The 15,447-nt window shown below is 44.5% G+C and overlaps 1 long non-coding RNA gene across 2 annotated transcripts in view; it reads left to right on the top strand.

Moving 5' to 3' along the window:
- Window positions 1-458: 458 nt before the first annotated feature.
- The window catches only part of LOC147359972 (uncharacterized), a 515,690-nt gene continuing 500,701 nt past the window's right edge, over window positions 459-15,447 (top strand). For both annotated transcript variants that reach the window (XR_015138853.1, XR_015138849.1), the window contains exons 1-2: window positions 459-585; window positions 990-1,230. This is a non-coding gene — a long non-coding RNA (uncharacterized LOC147359972). The remainder of the gene's footprint in view (window positions 586-989; window positions 1,231-15,447) is intronic.

Raw genomic sequence — 15,447 nt, 5'->3', positions numbered from 1 at the left:
AAACGATTTACATTAATCCCGGATGGCTCAGTGGTAAAGAATCCACCTGCCAATGCAGGAGATGCGGCTTTGATCCCTGGGTCGGAAAGATCCCTGGAGAAGAAAATAGTAACCCACTCTGTCTGGGGAAATCCCATGGACAGAGGAGCCTGGCAGGCTACATATAACATAGTCCACTGGGTTGCAAGAGTCGGACATGACTTAGCGACCAAAGAGTAATAACAACAATTACATAAAAATGCAGCATCTTTCAGTACAGGTCCAAGCCAGCCCGGTTTTCCTTCAGGGTCAGTACAGCTTGCAGCTTCTCTGGTGGAACTCCAGATGAAAGAGCTGGCTTGCATTTACAGACACAAAATCTACACTCAGCAAGGTGAGATCCTTGCCTGTGGGAGGGGTGTGATGATGAACGACACCAGGGGAAGCTCAGATTCACGCCTTGTTCTCACACCTGTTCTGGGCACAGGCTCGCGGAGGAAACTCACCTGTGTGCGAAGCTTTCTTCTTTTCCGCTTCTGTCTCTCTCGGCCCAGTGCATACTGTAGATTTGGCAGGAGCTGAATGCATGTAGGACGTGGCTCCTTGGTATGATATCTTCATGAGCACCCAGGGTGGCCTCGTAGAACCAAGACCTGGGAGGGGGAGGGCCAGGAAGTCCCCACTGCAGGCTGCCCGCTGCCCATCCTGGTAGCATGGAGAGCATCCAGGCTGATTTTGGTGCGCATATGCGCACTCAGTCACATCCAAGTCGTTATGACCCCATGGACTGTAGCCTGCCAGGCTCCTCTGTCCATGGAATCCTCCAGGCAAGAATACTGGAGTGGGGTGCCATTTCCTACTTCAGGGGATCGTCCCAACACAGGGATCGAACCTAGGTCTCCTTCACTGCAGGCTGATTCTTTACCATTTGAGCCCCCGGGGAAGCCCGTATGATTTTGGTGATTGGGGAGAAAAGTAAGCTAGAGTTTAAATGTGTTCTTTACTTCCAGGGCTGATTCCTCACTTCTAAGTGAATACAAGCCCTGGGATGTAGACAACAGGACAGATGCTGAGGCATCAGGTGTGTGTGGGGCCTTTCTCTGGAAGCCAGCTAATAATTTCTCATTAGCAAGAACAAGTGAGGAAGACTGCGGTTCCACCAGAAACCTATTGACTATGATAACTGAGGTCCGTCCTCCCTGCTCAGAGTGAGGCCCGAGACCACACCGGCGCCTTCCCGCCCCAGCCCAAGTAGGTGACCTTCTGGACACTGCATAAACTCTGCGTGGCCGTGGCGAGAAGCGGGGTCTGTCTGCCCCGAGAACACGGGCCGCTGGGGGGGTGGGAAGGGTGCTCCTCACAGCTGCAGCCTTGGAGATGACAGCCCCGCTGCTTCCTCGCCAAGTGTGATGTGACCAGCTGGGAGGAACCTGGCAAATTCTTCCTACATTCTACCTTTTTCTGTCCTCTCATTTCACTCCAGGCTTTTTTTTTCACTTTTTGAGCTCCTTTCTATCTTGCTTCTTCCTCCCGAGCTGCCTTTGTGCAGCTGACAAAGGAGGCTCGTGCTTCCGATGGGAAGAGAGGGTTATCTGCTGCCTTCAGCGCCGACGCTTGCTCTGTGAGTTCCCCGACACGGGGGGCTGTTAGAAGCATGTGACAAGCATCTTCCCACCGTCGGAGGCTCCCACCTCAGGGCTCTTCATCCTCTATGTCACAGGGCCAGCCGGGGGCCCCACGTGACAAGCAGCAGGAGTGCTTATTCGAGGGTGGGGAGAGCTGGGAAAAAAAAAAAGAAAAAAACAGCCCATTTGACCATGACCTTGGTTGTCAGAGAGGGCAGAAAATTCTTTTTCTTTGTAGACACCCTGACTTCTTTAGATTTCAATAGTTCATATACTGGTTAGGCTGCAACATGTCTAGACTTCTCTTGCAAATTCTGTCAGTGGCCTAAGTTTTCGTGCTCTTGGATTTAGGAAATTGTACACAGTGGTGACATTAAAACTACTGAACTGTAGGCACCAGCCAACCATGAGAGAAGCCCAGTCAATCAGAAGAGGCTCCGGAAGTGAACAGTGGCATTGCCTTGCCAGGTGCACATGTGGAGCACACCCCGTGCCGCGAGTAACTGTGTGTCGTTGAATCGCACCGCTGTCTTAGCTAGGAACTTGTGGACTCTGTCCTACGTGCTTTTAATATATGTCAAATTTATGCAAAGCAAAGGAGAAAAAGAGAAAAGCAGTCTAAATAAAGACACTCTTCAGTTTCAGCTCCGTTCAGTCACTCATTCGTGTCTGACTCTTTGTGACCCCATGGACTGCCCAACTCATGTCCATCGAGTCAGTGATGCCATCTCATCCTCTGTCGTCCCCTTCTCCTGCCCTCAATCTTTCCAGCCTCAGGGTCTTTTCCAATGAGTCAACTCTTCACATGAGGTGGCCAAAGTATTGGAGGTTGAGCTTCAGCATCAGTCCTTCCAGTGAAAATTTAGAACTGATTTCCTTTAGGTTGGACTGTTTGGCTCTCCCTGCAGTCCAAGGGACTCTCAAGAGTCTTCTCCAACACCATAGTTCAAAAGCATCAATTCTTTGGTGCTTAGATTTCTTTATGGTCCAACTCTCACATCCATACATGACTACTGGAAAAACCATAGCTTTGACTAGACGGACCTTTGTTGGCAAGGTAATGTCTCTACTTTTTAATATGCTGTCTAGGTTTGTCATAGCTTTTCTTCCAAGGAGCAAGTGTCTTTTAATTTCATGGCTGCAGTCACCATTAGCAGTGATTTTGAAGCCAAAGAGAAGTCTGTCACTGTTTCCACTGTTTCCCTGTCTATTTGCCATGAAGTAATAGAACCAGATGTCATAATTTTGGTTTTTTGAATGTTGAGTTTTAAGCCAACTTTTTCACTGCTCTCTTTTATTTTCATCAAGAGGTTCTTTAGTTCCTCTTTCTGCCATAAGACTGGTGTCATCTGCATATCTGAGATTATTGATATTTCCTCAGTTTACTTAATGCTTAAGGTCCCACACATCTTCTCTGGTGGCTCAGACGGTAAAGCGTCTGCCTACAATGCAGGAGACCTGGGTTCAATCCCTGGGTCAGGAAGATCTCCTGGAGAAGGAAATGGAAACCCACTCCATTATTCTTGCCTGGAAAATCCCATGGATGGAGGAACCTGGTTAGGCTACAGTCCATGGGGTTGCAAAGAGTCGGGCATGACTGAGCAACTTCAGTTGCTCACTCATAAGGTCCCACACAGTGTGAGATGGGAAAGGAGAATTTGCTTTTCCTTTGGTTGATCCCAGTTCCTGCATTTCACCCAGAGAGTGGGCAGCTCACCCTGTTTTCTGTGGTTCTAGCATTTAAAGAGGCATACTGGTCATATAATGTGGCCTTTACATCTAAGTGAACTCTAGAATAGACCAGAAAATCAACCATCTGTTTCAGTTCTTTAGGAAAAGGGTCTGCCCTGGGCTTGCTGGGATATGCTGTGTAGGTATAGGTGGTATGTAGGTGCAGACATGACAGTCTTTTAAGGATAATTTGGTCACTTGTAATTTGCACTTTCTGCGCTGCCTCTAGAACCCAGCTCTTGTGCAAGTTGTTGCGACTGTGTTTGCATCTTGTACTTGGCTAACTAAGCATGACTCAACCCTAGGGAGGAGTGTAAATCTGCCTTCTAGCTTCCCTGTGCTGTTACACTAGTCACCAGTCTAGGAAAGGAAAGTCAACACAAGACTATTCAAAAGGATCCTCTTCTTAAGGTCACTTGTTATTTCCTGGGGCTTTTAGACTAAATAATCCTCATATTTCATCATCCTACGTCTTCCCATGATAATAAGCGAAGATAGCCTCACATTTCTGATGGTTCTGATTGTGCCCCTGGAGTAGAAATAATGTGGATTGTGTGTCTCACATCTGGATCATTCACTTCACACCTTCCAAAGGAATCTCTTAGTCACTTAACATCTGGGTTTCCCACTTGCAAACAAACCCAAAATTATACCCGGGATTAAGTTAGTCTTTCATCCAGATGCATTTTCTCACAAATCTGGAAGGAGAAGACTGATGTTAGATTTATTTGCAGAACAAGGGCTACTATAGAGGTGGGTATTCCATCTTTTCTTTTTTTTATGTTTTGGGCTTGAATATTTTGGACAAATCTGATTTTAAACCTACTACCCCATCTAAAATTTTGATCGCTAAGTAGATTTCAAATAGAATGTATTTGATAACGAAATTGCGTGTTTGATCTGTTGGCTGAACAATGCTGGACTTTTCAGAATTAAAGCATCCATTTATGATTTACCTACTTTAAATCATAAGAAATTGAATAGCATTCCCTTCTCTGATTCCCAAGTGGATTTCATAGGTAAAAAGTGGTAGTAAATACAAAAAGACAGGAGGAAAATTTAGTTTCTCTGTACTAAGTGCTGTACTAGTGACCAGTATTCAATAAGGCTTGTTGATTCAATTTGAATTGACAAGAGAAATGAATAGTTGGCATTTCTTATATTGATGACCACCTCAAAGACCAAAATGAAATTCCTGGTGAAGCCGAGTAAAGGTCAAACTTTAAAAGATAATTGCATATGTATTTCAAAGGGAGACCAGAAATGTTCCAAATATGATACCAGGAAGACACATCTCTGATATGGAAACTGTCACCTAATCTTCTTAATAATGGCAAATACTTAAATATGTACTAGAATAAGATGTGATTCCAGCTGGAGTTTTGGTATTTCTTAGAAAACTGAAGCTATCTGAACTAATAGTTTGTTTCTGTTTGTGAAAAAATTGTAGAATAGTTACAGTGACTTATTCAAAGAATAACTTTGAAATCTACATATGTTTTGGTTTTCCTTAGAAATGGCTTCCCTGGTGGCTCAGACGGTAAAGTGTCTGCCTGCAATGTGGGAGACCTGGGTTCGATTCCTGGGTCGGGAAGATCCTCTGGAGAAGGAAATGGCAATCCACTCCAGCACTCTTGTCTGGAAAATCCCATGGATGGAGGAGCCTGATAGGCTACAGTCCATGGGGTCGCAGAGTCGGACACGACTGAGCGACTTAACTTCCTTAGGAATAAATGATAGCTCAGAACCTTTCTTTAAACATACACACAGATAAACTCACAACTCTGGTTCCTGATGAGTGTGATCTTCTAGTCAGTTCTGTTTCCGCTCGGGTGGTGAATCACAGAAATGTGCTTGCATGTGTTGATCCAGGGGTGGTTCTTGTATTGGGTAATGTTGATTCTAAAGAGGGCTGTAAGCACCAGCCTTGATCTTTCTCTGAAATTCCTTCCTGCCTTTAATTTCCAGAGAAAGGAAGTCGTGGTCAGGTTTGTCCACCATGGAGTGGATACTGGGGCTCCTGGAGGCCCCTGAATCCTTTCTCTCTCAGTCCTCCTCTGATCAAGCTCGAGGTGCTCACACGCCCTTACATCTGTCTCTTCTGCTCATGCGTTTCTCTTCTTGGACTGTGTTTCTGCCCTCTATCTTTCTGGCTAAATCCTAGTTGAAGTTCAAGATGCAGCTTAGGCAGCCAGCAACAAGGTGCTGCCCTTTGGGTATTCTCTTTGCCCTCTGGAAATATTTTGGTGGTAACATGTTGGTAATTATTATTCTACCAGTGCATCGCCCCACCTAATCTGTGTTCTTTTGAAGGATGGAGGTTTGTCTTTTGTCTCATTATCCCTGACATCTGCAGAGTCTAGAACATGGTGAGGCTCAATTAGACAGTTTAATCAGTATAATAATTATCTTTCAAATCCTTCCATTTTTTTCATTGGGGAAAAGTGTCTGGAGGTAGGCGTATCAACATACTGCCAGATTATTGGGCTGGGCATGTTTTTCTAACTGTAGTGTTTTACTCCATTGTTTTGATTTATTGTCCATAATAATATTTAATTTTGTTTGTCTATCAAATAGCATTTTGAAGGGCATATGGTGTGGTTTTTTTTGTTGTTGTTGCTGTTAAAGAGATGCATCCCATATTTTAAATATAAGAAAATAATTGGAAATATTCCTTTTCATCTTAATAGCAGCTAACATTTGTTAAGCACAGCCTATGACCCAGATAACGTTGCCAGAATAGGTTCCTGGTACTGAGTGCTGAAAGGTGACTATTTGCATCTGGCTTGGGTGCATTTGATTGGCTGGAGAAGGTCACATGACTGCATCCTAGCTGCAAGAATGTGAATAAATAGATTTTAGTCTATAGTTGTAGGTAGTCACTACTTTTCATCAAGACTCATTAGCAGGAATTCACCCATGTCTATGAAAGAGGCTTTGTATTTGGGACAGGCTAGGAAGCATGGCAAAGGCTTCCCTGCCGGCTTAGCAGTAAAGAATCTGCTTGCAATGCAGGTGACTTGGGTTCAATCCCTGGGTTGGGAAGACCCCCTGGAGGAGGGCATGGCAACCCACTCCAGTGTTCTTTGAGAATATTGCCTGGAGAATCCCATGGACAGAGAAGCCTGGTGGGCTACAGCCCATGGGGTCACAAAGAGTCAGACACGACAGCGAATAAACGACAACAATGACTCAGCGTGGTGGCTGCCTTGATAACAGACCCTGTCTAGGCCGCCTCCCCTTTCCTGTCTCATGTCCCCCATTCCGCTACTGGTGTTTCCTGGGATCACACTCAAACAAACAAACAAAACCTACTGCCACATACTTATCCATGAACTGATTATGACCAGGGGGATGGACAACTCTGATTGTGTCTATCAAGGTTTTATGCCCCCCTCTAACCCAGGCCTGGTGGAGACCCCCGTTAAAACACACGGACCACAGATGGCGGAGGTCTTGTTTCCCAGAGGAAATCTTGGGGGTAATTATCAACGTAAGAAAGAGTAGGTTCTGAGCGGGACTGAAGAAGAGTAATATGTGTTGGTCAGGAAGACAGATGACTCCATTGGGAACAAAACTATCATCTTGCTTGAAGATACAAGCAAGAAAAGGAGAGAACAGAGATCAGAACTAGCTTTGGTATAAATTTGGATCTCCTACCAATTCCTTAAAGCAGTTTTGGGGGAAAACCAGGGGACAGGTGGGAAATTCCAGAAAACATGAGGGAAAAGAAATGGCCAGAATGTTAGGAGGAGAACTTGTAGCATTTAGAGTCACAGAGGCCAGAGCAGGGAAGAGCTGCAAAAAAGGACTAGAGTCAGATGCCACTGAGAGAACCAGAGGGGAAAAACGAGGCAGAGGTGAAGAGTGGGAAGCAGGCTGGGACGCCAGCTTAACTGAACGGCTGCAGGTCTGAATCGAGTGCAACTGTGTTCAGCTTTTGTGTGTTTGGAGAAGGCAGTGGTAACCTACTCCAGTACTCTTGCCTAGAAAATCCCATGGACAGAGAAGCCTGGTAGGCTGCAGTCCATGGGGTCGCTAAGAGTCAGACACAACTGAGTGACTTCACTTTCACTTTCCACTTTCATGCATTGGAGAAGGAAATGGCAACCCACTCCAGTGTTCTTGCCTGGAGAATCCCAGGGACAGAGAAGCCTAGTGGGCTGCCGTCTATGGGGTCGCACAGAGTCGGACACGACTGAAGTGACTTAGCAGCAGCAGCAGCAGGCGCTCTGAATAATTGAGACCTAAGTTTCAGTTTTTGCCAGTCACTGTTGTCTGAAACGGGAATTGCTAAGAATGATACAACTCTTAATACAGGAAGAGCTGTGAACTTGGAAGAAATTATCGAAATGTGCTTAACTCTTGATCCTCAAAACCAAAAAATTTTTAAAATGCTTAAACTCTTTCATCGTAATTTTACTTCTTCTCAAACAAAGTATTTTGAGATAATTTTTATGAAAGGTGCCGTGTAAAAAGAAATTAGTTTGAAATGGCAGAGGCTTTAAAAGATTATAATAGATTCATCAAGTGGGTCACCTTCTTAGATGTTTGGCATGATGCCCCAAAAAAGTAAGAAACAGACAAAAGTTGGCATCAGGCAGGAAGCCTTTTAGCCGAGAAAAGTAACCGTGTTCATACACAATGAGAATAGTGACCTTTCAACTTTCAAGACTGACCTTTGTCCTCGGGCTCAAAATATATTCTGGTGGAAAACACTGTAAGAACTTTCAGGTTTATGAGAGTGGAGAATAGTGTGCAGGTGTGTGTGAGTGTGAGTGTGTGTATGATGATGTAGACATATTAATAAAAGCACATTATGACCATAGGATCATATCCACTTAATATTTCAGGAAGGATGGAAAAGGAGGCAAAGATCAGAACCTTCCCTCTTGGGTAGTTGGTCTGGGTCTAGGAAACCCTGCTGGTTGTCAAATATATTGGTGCGCCCTTCACACACCTGGTGAAATCTTTGGACGCCACTGCATGCGTGTCTTCCCAGCATGAACCCTTTTAAAAAAGTATTGACTTAAAAACTACAATATTAATTTGGGCTCAGTGCCGAGATCTGGATGGTGTGGAATAGCACAAACCACTCCTGATCCCTGACGATGTGGACCAGGGTTTTGGAAGCACCTGGAGTCAGAGGTGCTGGAACTATTTGCTAAAAAATGCAGAATATTTGGTCCTGCCTCAGACTAAGTGGATCAGGTTTGCCTTTTTCTTCTTTTTCAGACTGTTGAGTTCATTTAAATTTTATTTATTTTTGCATAGATGAAAAATCTTCCTACGTATAAACTCAAAAGATTTAAAAGATATACAGATAAAGAGTTGGCTTCCCAGGTTGCATTAGCGGTAAAGAGCCCGCCTGCCAATGCAGGAGGCTCAAGAGATGCGGGTTTGATCCCTGGGTCGGGAAGATCCCCGGAGGAGGGCGTGGCAACCCACTCCAGCATTCTTGCCTGGAGAATCCCCATGGACAGAGGAGCCTGGCGGGCTACAGTCTATGGGGTCACAAAGAGTCAGACATGACTGAAGCAGCTTAGCATGCATGCAGGATGCATGTACAGGCAAAGACTTGGTCCATGCCTGATTTTTCAGGATCCTTGTTCTCCAAGATATAAACCATCTGCTTCTGGAGACATCTGATGCTTGTGCCTGTATGTCAGACATTCTGTCTATCTTCTGTATGAAGAACTGTACATACATACATGTACATACATAAATGCATCTGTTTATATGCACACATATTAAAAACAGGAAGGATAGCAAACTACATACATGGTTCTGATTTTTAAACTTAATCTTGGGATAATTCCACGTACACACATTCAGAGCTGTCTTGCTACTTTTTAGCCATTGACTTGATCCTTCATAATCGATCAGTTTCCTCCTGATAGATATTTAGCTTGTCTCCAATATTTGCCTCTGATAGATGATGTCATAATGAATATCCCTGTTCTTTTTATACATTAGGAGAACATAACCAAATCAGTTGGTCTTTTCAGTTTCAAGCCACAGAAAATGAACTCTGGCTTATTGAAACAGAAAAGGAATTAACTGGAGAATCTGCAGAGGGCCAGAGAAGCCAGGAAAAGGGCCAGAATCATTCTGGGTCGGGGGACTGGTATTGTGAAGACGCTCTGGGCCCGATGCTGCTGCCTCCACCGGGTGTCCCCTCTCACCAGAAATGGGCATTTCTGGAAACCAGTTATGCAGCCTCTGGAAGACAGTCACTGCTGCTCCTCCCTTTGCTGGAACAGACTATCCACAGGCCCTGCTTCTTTGTGTCACAAACTTCCAAGGCTCACTTGATTGTTGGAGCCTATGTTATGTATCCTTATCTCAAGGAGTCCAGGAAAGTGAGATTATAGCGTCTGCTGTGGGAGTTTTGTAAGAGGGTCAAGTGTCTCTACAAAATGGGTTGTGTTGACTCGCCCAGAGCAGACACTTCACCAAGAGCTTGGGTCCAGGGAGTGTGTTTGGAAGGTGATTTCAGGAAGCACAAGTGAGAGCGTAGGGAAAATGAGACAAAGAAGGGAGGAAAGTCAGTCAGAGAAGTACCAACCAGTGGCTTCCCACCGTGGGCACCTGGGGTCCCACTGGGGACGCTCTGAGGAGCTGTGTGGGGCCAGCTTCAGAAACGACCCACCACGTGGTGGAAAAGCCAGGGTGTGATTCCTTCATCTGCCTTTCTTCTTCGGTTGAGGGTTTTCCCAGTAGGGCCCTTAAACTCCCAGCTGGGTAAACTCTCCGTGTACCAGAGAAAGCTCCCAGGGAGAGAAAGAGTCTTGAATGCTTGAAGGAGGAAGCTGCCATTGTGTGCAGGGAATGTCCGCCTTGGCTCCCATCACCAAGAGTACGGGGTTAGGGATCAACAGCGAGTTTATATGCTCACCAGAAACAAGAGGATGGGAAGACTTCAAACGAAGAAGTTTACCTTTGTAAACAAAAGAGTAAACACAGGTGCGGGTAACTTGGTTGCTGAGCAAACACCCTCTTGATGTTGTTTTTCAGTTGCTAAGTCACGTCAGACTCTCTGTGGCCCCATGGACTGCAGCAAGCTTCCCCGTCCTCCGCTATCTCCTGGAGTTTGCTAAAATTCATGTCCATTGAGTTGGTGATGCCATCTAACTGTCTCATCCTCTGCCGCCCTCTTCTCCTTTTGCCTTCAGTCTTTCCCAGCATCAGGGTCTTTTCCAATGAGTACTGATATATCTGGTCCCTAATGAAGGACATGTAAGAATACTGATAGCAGTAAGGTCAATATTGTGAGAAACTTCTAATTTGTTTACTATTGATAGATGCCAGCTACTATGAGGACATCAGACACAATGTTTATTTTATAATTGTCAGCTTGTGGGAACATATTTCTATATGCCAATTTTTTTTTTTTATTCCTGAGCAGTACTGATGAGTACACACGAAATTGTGACTGCACCATTAGGTTTGATGAATCCATATAATTGCTGCACAAATATTTTGAATTTAATTGCGTGTAATGTAGTTAACACTCTGTTATCAGTGCCAATGAGGGGAGCAGTGGTATGGATAATTTGAAACAGTGGAAAACCCAAAATCATTTAAGTGTGACTTTGGAGGTCCATTTTTGACTCAGAGCTGCAGATTCACCTTTCTAATTACATTTTGCTTTAGGCTAGTAGGGAGATTTGTTTTCATTTGATAATACATGGACTGATGGGAGAGGAAACTTGTTGAAGCGTGTTCTGGGTGTTGGTAGAAGCTGGTATTAGAAGTTTTCAACAGATAGCTACTTTTAGGTGATTCAGAGTTCATGGCTCAAATCTCATTAAAGGGAGTCAGATTATTTCTCTTCATTATTCGTGTGTGTGAAGTACCAGGCACCGTATTAACTCTTTTACGCAGATGATCTCATTCTTTCCTCAGGCCGTCTGCCATTAGGGGATGTTGTGTGCTGCAGAAGGAGGAAACTTCTAGAATCAAACTGTGGAGTTTTCACATCTTAGTTTCTGCCAAGTTATGGGTTATGTGAAGTGGGTTCGAGTTACTAAATGTTTCCTCCTCTGTCAGTGATGACAGTGCTTAACCCGTAGCTTTGTTGATGCCCGTGGTGGTAAGAAGAGACGGTCTGTATGAACATGGTGACTGGCTTCTCACTATTATACTCAGTCCATTTTACAGAGAGAGTTGGTTTCAAAGCCAGCCTTCAGGGCTTGTTCTGCTTACTCCCCAGCCTGAGCTCTCAATGAAGCCGCTAGAACGATGTCCCTCCAATTTTTAAGTGCACGCGGATCGCCCGGAGACCTTCCTGAATGCAGATTCTGGCTCGGTCTGGGAAGGACCTGAGATTTTGCATGTTTCATCAGCTCCCCGGAGATGCTTATGCTGCCAATTTGGGGACCATACACTGAGTAGCAAGTATAGTTTGGTGCAAACATTTTAATTCCAACTTGATTTTCTCCTTTGCATCCATAAGCAGGTTCAGCGAAGAAGTAATGCTTTCTATCTGCTCCTCTTTGCCGTGTGTGGTCTAGCCCAGGTCCTGGCCTTCCACACATCTTCCCAATCCCTCAGGTCCCTTGGGTTTGTCCCTGGTCCAGTTTTCGGGGGTAACTGTACCCGTGGTCGTATGCTGTGAAGCGGCAATGAACACGGACTCTGGGGTCCGTCAGGCTTGGCTTTAAGTTGAAGCTCTGCTGCTTACTAATGGTGTTGATGTTGGACATAACAACTGCTCCAAACTTCAGTTTCCCCTTCTGTGATATAGGCATGATGATAGAACTCACCGGATAGGGCCAAGGTGAGACTCAAGATGCTCAATGTAAAAAGTCTTAGCTCAATGGCTGGCTCTGAGCAAGTGCTCGGTGAGCGACACCAGGCTGTAGGTCGTGTGAAGGTGTGCACTGTATATGTTCTGTTATTTGCCTGTGAATCCAGCCCAAACACGGCTGACTCTTCTTTGCCAGGAGCTCACTTCCCAGCCTTTCTTTTAGCTACCAACGCTCATATCATCTAGTTCTGGCCAATGAAATGTGAGATGTAGTCTTCTAGAACTTATGGGGGGAAAAACAAAACAAAACTGGGATCTGGGAAGGAAAACCATTTGAGGAAAAGACTTCCGACCTTTCTGCGTTTTATATTTCCAGTGTCCTGTCTGCATGCGTTTGTGATGGCTGGGATTGTGGCAGCCCTTTTGTTACCACAGCGTTGCAAGTCCTGCATTGAGACTGCACAGAAACACACTTTCTCCTTCTGTCTAATCCCCCTGCTCTCTTCTTCCCTCAAGGATGTTGATCCTAAGAAGGCTTCCTAATAAAATCCCTGCAAGCTAATCTCTGTCTCAGAGTCAGCTTCCCTGAGAACCCAATTTATGTGAATGTATTTCTAAATATATAGGTACAGATGACATGGGTTTTGGCTACTCACAAGGACTTCTATGCTGATACAATATAGGTAACATTTATCTTTTTATTTGTGTGTTTGTTCTTGGTATCTGAATTCCCTTCTAATGTTGGAAGAAATTTTTCTACCATATAAATCTTGGTTAGAATCAGATTCTTTAAAAAGTTTTTATTTTAAAATGTTTATTTATTTATTTATTTTTGGTTGCACTGGGCCTTCATTGGGGGGCATAGACTTTCTCTAGTTGTGGCGAGTGGGGGCTGCTGTTCATTGCAGGGCATGGGCTTCTCATTGTGGTGGCTTAACTTGTTGCGGAGTACAAGAGAAGGGCTCTAGGCACACAGGCTTCAGGAGTCGCAGCATGCGGACTCAGCAGCTGTAGTGCACAGGCTTGGTTGCCCTGCGGCGTGTGGGATCTTCCCAGACCAGGGATCGAACCCGTGTCCCCTGCATTGGCAAGTGGATTCGTATCTGCTGTACGACCAGGGAAGTCTCAGAATCAGATTCTTTAATTCAAAACTGAATATGCCAAATGTTTACTTTCTCAGACTCTCTTGCAGCTAGGATGTCCTGAACTGCTCTGTGGGAAAACTCCTTCTGAACTTTGCCTTGGTAGCCAGAGATGGTGATGAAATAGTGGCAGAGGGATTTTTTTCTAATGATGCTGCATCTGTATTCATATTTCTGGTACAGCAGTGCCAGAGAGCAGTTCATGGGAACGACCTCTCACCAGGGCTCAGAATCAGCAGGGTCAGTGCGGGTAGGAGAACAAGCTATTGTCTCCAGCACGTGTGGCCACAACCCATCCTAACCAGATGATAACAAAAGCTATGACATGCTTTTTCTGTAATTCCGAATGAAAAACCACCTTTTGTACTGCCATTCCTCCAACTCTTGTTATCTAGGCTTCCTGAATGTTTCTGTGAGCCTCCCGATAACCTTTTTCATATAAATCAACCAGAATCAGTCTTTCTTATCTGCATCACAGAACCATGGCTGGGGCATACCACATAAAAATATTTAATTTGTATCCATGGACATTTAAGGTCTTGATGTACTGTTGGTATCATTACTGATAGCAACATAACTGTTGTGTAAAGATTTATAATTCACAGAATACTTATGCATGCATTATTTCATCTGTTCCTCAGATAGCACTGTGGGGTTAATATATTTACTTTAACTCATATTTTACAGGTTAGCATCTAAGAGGTGGAATGACCTACCTAAGTTAACTAGTAAATAGCAGAGCAGGACTGAACCTAAGCCTTCTATTTAATGCTTTTAAAGTTTGAAATCATTTGGTAGCAGACACTGTGCTGAGCAAAAATCTCAACCTCTGATCATGTTGGATAATGGAGATATTTTAAGGAAAAAAATTCAAGTCATAAAAGAAAAACATATTTCTCTTAATTTAAATAATATAGAAGAGTAGAAGAAGAAAAGGCAACTAGAGGAAACAAACACAGTTTCTTTTGTATTCTTCTAGAAAATTTCTAAATATACTTAAGCCTACTGAGGTGTATTCTTATTTTACACAAATCAGAGCAGATTACACATAATGTTCTGCAACTTGCTTTTTGTTGCATTCAATGAAAAATCTCAGACATCTTGTCGATATCATTGTATATGGCTTTGCTTAATTCTAACTGGCACTCATTATTATATGCTTATATCTTAATCTGAATGGTCAGTCTTCTATTGATGTATGTTGTCTTAGCTCGGGTTTCCTAGAAGCAGTGCCTGTGCTAGGCATTTGCTAGATGATTTATCAGTGGAGTGGTACCCAGGCAGCCCCTCCAGAGGAGACTCAGATTTGAGCCATGAGTGACCAGCTCTTACTGCTCTTTGTGTGTGGGGATGCCAGTTCATTAAAGGGATCTGGGTGGATACCCAGCATCAGATACATATATTGATGTGTTTGCAAGTTTTCTCTGTTCTGCATTAATACTGCTGTGATGAATGTTCTCCTATTCATGTCTCCATGTGGTGTAAGAAACTTTTAGATGTGAAAATTGTAGACCAAGGGATGTGGTAGAGAATGCCAGATGCCCGCACAATGTCCATGTTTCCCTTTTCCTTACTGACAGAACGAGGGCTTACTGGCTGTGTCCACATTCCAAGTTCTCAAAGACAACTGTGTTTCCCATGTGGGGTTGGGGGGGGGTCTCCTTCTTACAGGGCCACAGTCCTATTGGATAGGGCCCCACCTTTGTGACGTCATTTAACCTTAATTACCTCCTAAGGACCCTATTTTCAAATGCAGTTATATTATGGGTTAGGACTTGAGCGCAATCCAAGCCATTGCGCGGGCTGCAGTCTCTGTCCCAACTCCCCAGCTCTGCTGTTGTGGTGTGTGAACAGTCATAGACGTCGTGCAGGCGATGGATGTGGCCATATTCCAATGCAAACTACTTATAAAACGGGCAGCAGGCTGCTTGGCCCTGGGGCTGTAGTTGGGCCACCCCTGGGTCATGCCATTCTAGAAATGAAACACGTGCTAATAGACGGGGTTGCTCTGAAGACTGAGGAGATCATGACGTCAGCAAAGGCAGCTGGCAGAGACCTTGGCATATGGTAGCCATTCAGCATATATCTGCCTTGTTGAATGCGCGAGTTGACACATGTCCTGTACGAAACTGGCTACCTGTTGTCTAACCGGCACTTCCGGGTTCCGCTCCCATTATTCTCATGCCCCTGGTGTTGGTCTCATGACCCCTTATCTTAC

Source organism: Bos grunniens, chromosome 13 (assembly GCF_055505025.1).
Source record: "Bos grunniens cultivar Pamir isolate PY7600 chromosome 13, Bosgru_T2T1.0, whole genome shotgun sequence".
NCBI lineage: Eukaryota > Metazoa > Chordata > Mammalia > Artiodactyla > Bovidae > Bos > Bos grunniens.
The sequence above is the reverse complement of the archived record's forward strand: the minus strand, read 5'-3'. Positions and strand labels throughout refer to the sequence as shown.